Source organism: Monopterus albus, unplaced genomic scaffold (genome assembly GCF_001952655.1).
Source record: "Monopterus albus unplaced genomic scaffold, M_albus_1.0 scaffold47.1, whole genome shotgun sequence".
NCBI classification, from domain to species: domain Eukaryota; kingdom Metazoa; phylum Chordata; class Actinopteri; order Synbranchiformes; family Synbranchidae; genus Monopterus; species Monopterus albus.
Genome location: NW_018127927.1, coordinates 1,450,180 through 1,457,948, shown reverse-complemented (window position 1 = coordinate 1,457,948; position 7,769 = coordinate 1,450,180).

The following is a 7,769-nucleotide window of genomic DNA, read 5'->3' as shown; positions in this document are numbered from 1 at the left end:
GTGTTTAAGATCCTTTTTTTATTGGTCACATGAAATATTCTAATTTTGTGAAATACTGGATTTGGGTTTTTTTTTTTGTCTTTAATCCATAATCATCAAAATTGAAACAAATAAAGGCTTGAAATATTTCACTTTGTGTGCAGTGAACTAATATAACATACAAGTTTCACTTTTTGAAACAAATTATTGAAATAAATGGACTTTCCTTCGATATTCTAATTGTTTGGCACATACCTGTATTATACATTTTCAATGGAATTGAAAACATATTTACATGAACTCCTATTGTACTGGACACACTTTCTAAGTATATTGTGGGCAGGCACCCTGGGGTCTTTCTTTATTTCTTCTGCATCAGTCACTAGAGCTCCTTTATGAGTTTTCTGCCTTATTTTGATACATGTTGGGTTCTTTGTTTGTTTGGGGTTTTTTGTGTTTTGTTTTTGGCTCTTTTATACTTGATTGTATAGAGTAAATTGGTGTCAGTTTGTCTACATATACTGTACTGTTTGTGTTTTGTAGTATACAGCAAAGGCCAAAATGCCACAGTCATACAATATGTCTAAACAAGTTTCGTAGACACTGTCATCACTAGACACCATTATACTGCAATATGCTGCCAAATTGATGAAGAAAAAAATGCCTGTATTTTTCCAAGAATATAATTATACCAAAGCAGTGGTCAAACTGATTTTTCAACAAAGGGTGGTTTCAAAGCGGAAACTCAAACTCAGTCTCCAGCTGCAACAACTGTCTCCAACTCTTTTTTTTTTAATTTTCATTTTTTAGGTGATGGCTGTATTTTGTTTACATGTTGAATCTGGTACATTTGTATACAAATTGAAGATGAAAATTTTCTTTTTTTCAGTGGTTGCATTATCTACAGCTGAGCTTTAATCCCCAATATGCAGTGGATCTCTTCAAACTGTATTTTCAATGGTAATCACAAGAGAATGAGTGAACTGTGTTCCTTTGAATATGTGTTAATAACACATGGTTCAACAAAACCTGAACTTAACCCTGAACTGTGAGTTGACCAACCCTGAGATGGAAAACTGAATTGTCATTTCCAGAACAGCTTAGAGTTAGTTTATCCCTGAGGTCATTTACTCAGAGTTGAGCTCATGCATAATAACTAGCATCACTGGAGCTCTGTTACTATGATTCATCATGGAAACAGGTAAATAAAGAGCAGAGCCATCATTTTAATCCAGTGCAGCACAAATAATGGCTGACATTAATGTGCATTTATTTAAAAAAATAAATAGTCTGAATTGGAGAAAAGATCAATAAGTTATCATCACTATACAAGTAGTGGATAAAACAAGTAGTTCTTAGACATCTATTACACATTTAAAAATCCTGTTCAACAGAATTTACTACATATAAAGAAATGAATTAATCTGAGTAACTGAAATGCTGTTAAAAATCATTTATGACCGATCTCCAAAATGATCAGTAGGCTTAACTAACAAAAATGTTCCATCAGTGTATTCACCAACACAAGAAGTGATTAGTTATGGATCATTGTCTTGTGTGTGTAAAACTTCAAATGCTTTTTCAAATTTAAGTCTAAGTTGATTCCAGTAATGTACAGTAGATGTGTTAGTGAGGGGGAACTGACTGACAGTTGTCTTCTTGTCCACAGTGTTATAAAGCTGGCTAAATGACCTGCAGAGATTTTATTCTGAGCCAATCCACACTGTCTACAGGTTACTGGTACAGTATGTGAGGAGAGATACAGTATCTGCTTTACACTGAGCGATCATAAAAGCTATCACTTTAAAGATTTTAATGACTTTAAAACAAACTATTAGGCTACAATCTAATCAGAATTTTTACCCTCTTCATCCCAATGTATATTTCCTTATGCTCCAATCTGCATGTCGATATGAACTACATGAATGAGGAAATGAAACACCATATCAGGTTCTGCAGGAGACACACACATACACAGACTGACCTAAGGCCTGTACCATGAAGTTTAACTTATTCTGACTCTCTTGGGGTTTATCTGGCTTCTCTGAGCATAACATTGGCCATCCTGGATAACCAGTAAAGACAATTATCAACTGGTTGTGTCAAATCTGGGTTTTCTTATCAGGCTACAAGCACCTTCATGTGAAACAGGCAGAGTTGTTAATTAGAAGTGACAGCAACTGTGCCATAGGTGAAGTTGGCCGCTGAAAATAATATGAGATAGCAGTGAGACCTGGGGTGAAAATGGTTTATAGCCAGAGCAAAAAGTAATGTTTCGGCAGGTAAACTGGAAACAATAGTCACATATCTAGACATACTTAGTCTAATTATTTGTAAATTAAGTACGTACATTACATTACCAAGGGTCCCTGATGGACATTAGCACAGTTTTATTTTAAGGGTCTTTTCACTTGGTGTGTTTTTTTCCTCCTTTGTCTGATGTGAAAAACACACCAAAAAATCCAACACTTTTATTTTTCAAATAAAACGCCAATTAACATCAGAGTCTCCTCATGTTATTCTGAACTGCAGTGATGGAAGACTGCAAAACATCATTGGTTAGGAATTCAGTCCATAATGAATTAATCGTTGTGCCTTTGTTAGAAATCTGGAAAGCCTAAAACAGCACAATGATGCAACTGCACTATAAAAATATCTATTTAAAACATATCACAGTAATGTAGGCTGATCCTGTCAGGATCCAGTATGAATGACCGCTCAGTGTTTCCAATTATATGAGTGTTTGGTGCTCAGAGTGCTGACAGGTTTTGATCCAATCCTCTGAAGTTAACCTGTTCCAGAGCAGATTCGCTGTGCAACATAAGTTCCAGTGGTGATCTAGCCCGATTAAAAGTAAGCCAGCTTTGTGGTACCGGAAAACCCGAGCTGGGCACAAAGTTAGCTGGATAAGCCACTAATCTCGCTTCGTGGTACAGGGCCCTGGTTCTACATCATTCGAAGTTACAAATATTAAAATTCAAGAAGAAGAAAAGAGAAAACAAACTACAAGCCATCTAGTGGTCACAGGTTCAGCTTAAATATGACAAAATGAAAGATTATTCTATTCATTAAGAAACTGAACAAAATTCAGTGAACAACAGATCAGATACCATTCATTTATTATGGTTAATTATCATATTATAGTAATTATGCCATCACTCACTCTTACAGTGATTTCAATTATCTGACAATGTAGAGGACAGAATTTTAACCATGCCATCTAATCTAAATGTGTTACCACCAGTCAAAAGTCTGGACACACTGTCCCATCTGTCCAAACTTTTGACTGGTGGCGTCTTCATCCCACATGCCGGAGGACCATAGGAATATTGTTAATTTCAGCCATTCCAAAGGCTCGACACAACTGGAACAACATGAAAATCATCACATTCATAGTTACAGGTCTGTGTTTAATAGCTGAACGTAATGCATCCATATATTTCTCAACACTATGGGAAAATAAAGACTAGATATATTGCTGACAAGATATTTTGCAGATATATTTCATCACCTGATACCTTGTCACTGTGAGGCGCTCTGCCTCTTTTTTTACACTTGGTTTTTATTATTTTCTCTCAAACAAGCTGATTCATGACACGTCTGCTGAAGGGGATTAAACCTTACTGGTTGCTATTAATTCAGGAACTGATGACACACAGCACTAATGTTTACGTATGATTCATCTAGGTAATGTGATCGAGGTACTTTAGGCAAGTAATTCCAAAAGGTAGCTGTGGAGTATGTGAATTCCTTTGGTGAAATTATTTGCCTCAAAGACAGTCATAAAACCTTTTCAATCATAAATCTCATCAGTATGTCTACTCACATCATGTCAGTTGACATGATAAGTATCTTGTATAATGAGATGATCAATGATACATTTGCTTCGTAATTTCATGTGCAATCAAACTATTTAAATGAAATTACCAAGCGATTCAGTTAGATTTTGATGTAATCCATTAGTGGTGTGATACAACTTATCATATTTATTCATAGTGCTGCATGCCCATTTCAGTCTGTCCACTGTCCACCTGTTTTCTGATGTGTCCAAATTGTTAAATTTTTTTATTGTTGTTGCTAACAACCTTACAGGCCCATGCAACTGCAATTTCTTAACACAGTAGAATCTCTGCCATCCAAACTGCTCAGACAGCTAACTGAAAGGCCACAGCAAAGAAAACATGCACAAGAGCAAAAATAAGAACTGCTGATCATTTTAAAAAAAAAGAAACTGTAATAAAACAGTATGTGTACAACTGGCATATTAGGACAAAAATCTGTGGTAATTCAGAACTTTAGCATCTTGATTCGTGAAGGTTAAATGGCAACTGTAATGTTGCCATTTAATTTTGGTCATAATTGTCATTATTCATGTGCTAAACATTCGCCTTACAGGGCCAGAGTCAACTTCAGCAGAAACGTCATCTTATACGCTATAGTATGTTAAGAATATATTACTATGACTATATTTATGCTATTCAGTGCAGCATTAAATATGTTTTACACAACATAACCTCTACAGCATTGATAAAAATCTCTCGATGGGTAAGCCGTAGACAAATAGACTAACTAAACAACTTAAATGCCTAAAACCTAATTGCTCAAAATAGTGCTGCCAAGTTGTGAATTTGTAGATATTGTAAAAGCAATTCCAATAGTTTTTGTGAATAATGATGTCACATCATTTATTTTTACATTTGTAAGTACCGCTGTCTACACTGCGCTCTGTAACACTATGTGTTATATTTTAACAATGTACAGTAGAGATATTCATCGAGCTATTACAAATTCAATACCTTGTGTGCACTTTTCAAACCTAACTGTGAATTAGCAGCTGTTTGCAAACAGAGTTGTTCACACTGTGTTCTCCCTCAAACAGTGCCATTGCATGTCCCCCACACAGTGCGATATTAGACTTCCTCCACAAAGACAGCTCCAGGAACTTAGTGGACTCTGTGTTTTTCTCGGGAAGTTGCAATCTATTATGCTCATTGACTGGACTCTGTATGTTTCCCTCTTGTTCATGTGCTTACTGTATGAGATGTAGCAAATGGAAATGGGGATTAAAAGGACATTGTAACTGTCTTGGAGTTATAAGGCCTTTCTTGGTCACATTCCAGCCTCAGAGGGGCATGTTTTCAAGACAGTGGACTCATCTGATGTTCCTTTAGAGGCTCATTTGATTTGATTTTTGGCTATTCTCTGTGCAATTGTGGGGACTGTGCATGCAAGTTATTTTGTTTGCTTTTGTCTGTTCGTGTTGGGTTTTTTGTGGGGGGGGGGGGGGGTCAAGCAGTACTGTGTGAGGACATCCTACAAGGAACAAATTAGAGTATGTTTCACACATTCACATGAAATTACAGCCACCTGAAAACATTTGTGATATTTCTGTGAAGTTTGGCATAAAAATGCAACTCCTGGGTATCTATGACCACTGTACATTTGACACAAACATAACATAGAAGTATTGTGAGGTCACTGTTTACTGTATCTTACCTAATGTTGCACTTCAGTTACTGAACACTCATTGATTCCTGCCTACTAAATGTCCCAAATGGCTTCTGAAATGACAACAGGCATTTTAAGGGTCAGGATTTAAGAGACTGAATTTGGCTATGAAAACTACTGATGAATACACAATAAGGCTGGGATATTGTAGTTAGGCTAACATATTGCTTTTGCACAGGGTAACATGTAAACATGTTTCAGGGCTATTGAGGTGAACTTTGGCCAGAAGGTGCTGTGACAATTCACCCTTTTGAGCTCATAAATGATTTTAGCATTATAACCATAAAATTCTGTCCTTTTTTTATTAAAAACCTGCTAAAAAATTGTATTATCAATAATAAACTATCAACAAGCCTGAGGTAGAACTGCAATCCAAACAGATGAAAAGGTGTCCCAAAATTATTTAAAAAAAATCTAAATTTTGATCTCCTAAAGTCTGTACAAGGCCATGAACAAAGCAGTAAGTATTTGGAATGAACCCGTCTTGCTTCTGTCCACAGACCATCAAGGGTACTGTAGCCGTCTGGCCCTGATCCAGTCCTGTGTGCCCTGTAGGTGCCTTCACCTACACATGAACAGGTAAAATGAGCTTTCCAAAGCCCTGCACATACAGTAAGGGTGTTCATTTTCTTGTGCTTGCTATGATAAATGAAACAATCCATTGTACTGTACATGTAGTGCTATTGCTCATACCAGCTCTAGGAGCACATAATGCTTTGTGTTTCTGAGCTACCCAATTCTTGTGCTTATCTCCCTGATCACTAACAAAGAAAAGACATTTAGTTGAGGTGAATGCTATTTTCTAACCAACAGCTTTACCCTGCCAGACAGAATGAGAACACAATCCTCATTACAAATCATTGAATTATCATTTTGTTGCTAGAAAATGGTAATTAAAACAATAATACAAAAGATAATTGCAACAACATGCACATTACTAGAAGTAAAGATGATATTTTTGTTCACAGAAGCAGCACCCTGACATCACAAGACACCTGCTTTCATTTTCAGGAAAAAGCCCAGTTAAAAGCTATGCAAGTCATTCATGCATGGAAGAAAGTACATTTGTGCAAACACATGACTTCAGCAATTACAGTAACACAATGGATGCTAAGTCTGAACATGCAAATAGGGCTAATTTGACATTCTGACATTGTAAGGGGCTCATAGGGTTTGTGCTGACCCTCTTCTTGATGTGTAAACAGGACATTGTATACAGTAGGGAAGGAATAAGCTGGTATATCTCCACTTAGGGTGGTGCAGGGAAATGCTGTCAAACATGAAGGATGGTTCCCCTTTGTTTTTAACATTTGTAGATTGTGTCCACCTTTCTATTACTGAGGTTTATTTGTGGGGCTACTGACAAACTGTCTCCTGTTCTTTACAGTGAATAAAGCTAAAGTGCTTTCATGTGTCTGTTACTGTGACTAAGTGTTTGGCAAAGTGAGCCGCTGACTTCAGTTAATCAAAAACATTACAGAGAAGCTCCCAGTAACAGTCTGGTCCACCGAAAGACACTCAGGGGAGTTTTCAGTCTCACAAACATGCAGTTCTGCACAGGGGATGACCCAATTACACTGCAGCCAGCTGGGGGCACTTATGATGCATTTCAGTCAGCCAACTCACACAGACTGGATTATCTGTGAAAAATATACAAGGTTGATACCTTGCATCTAAGGCCTGGGTGTGTCACTTCCTGCAGACAAACATGCACAAGTTCAACAAAGAGGTATGGTGACAATAATGATCTTAACCCCCACCAGAATTACATTAGACAACCCAAACCAAAAGTAACATACACACACACACACATCAACTACTGTAAGCAACATTTAATTATTAATTAAAGCATATTAAACTCTTGAAAATTTAAGCCATAAAGCAAATGGTCTTTATTCATTTTGTAACACCCCAGTTCTTTTATTGGACAGATCTGAATAACGAAGGAGTCCATCTTTCTTCATTTTAGTGCTGATTTATTTAAACCACAAGCAAATTTACAAAACACAACTCAGGTGGCTCCCCCTTCCAGGCATCCCTATGCAGGCTGCTGGAAAAAAGGGAGAGCCCCGGAAACACAGAGCCTAATACATTTATAAGTTTTGGGCTAACCCCTTACACAGGTGAAGTCAGTCTGCAGACTCCATCTCTTATCTAGAGCTCCACAGGCTTGGAGCAACTGGATTTTACATAGTCATAACAAAATGAGGAATTTCAATGTGTGTGTGTGTGTGTGTGTGTGTGTGTGTGTGTGTGTGTGTGTGTGTGTGTGTGTGTGTGTG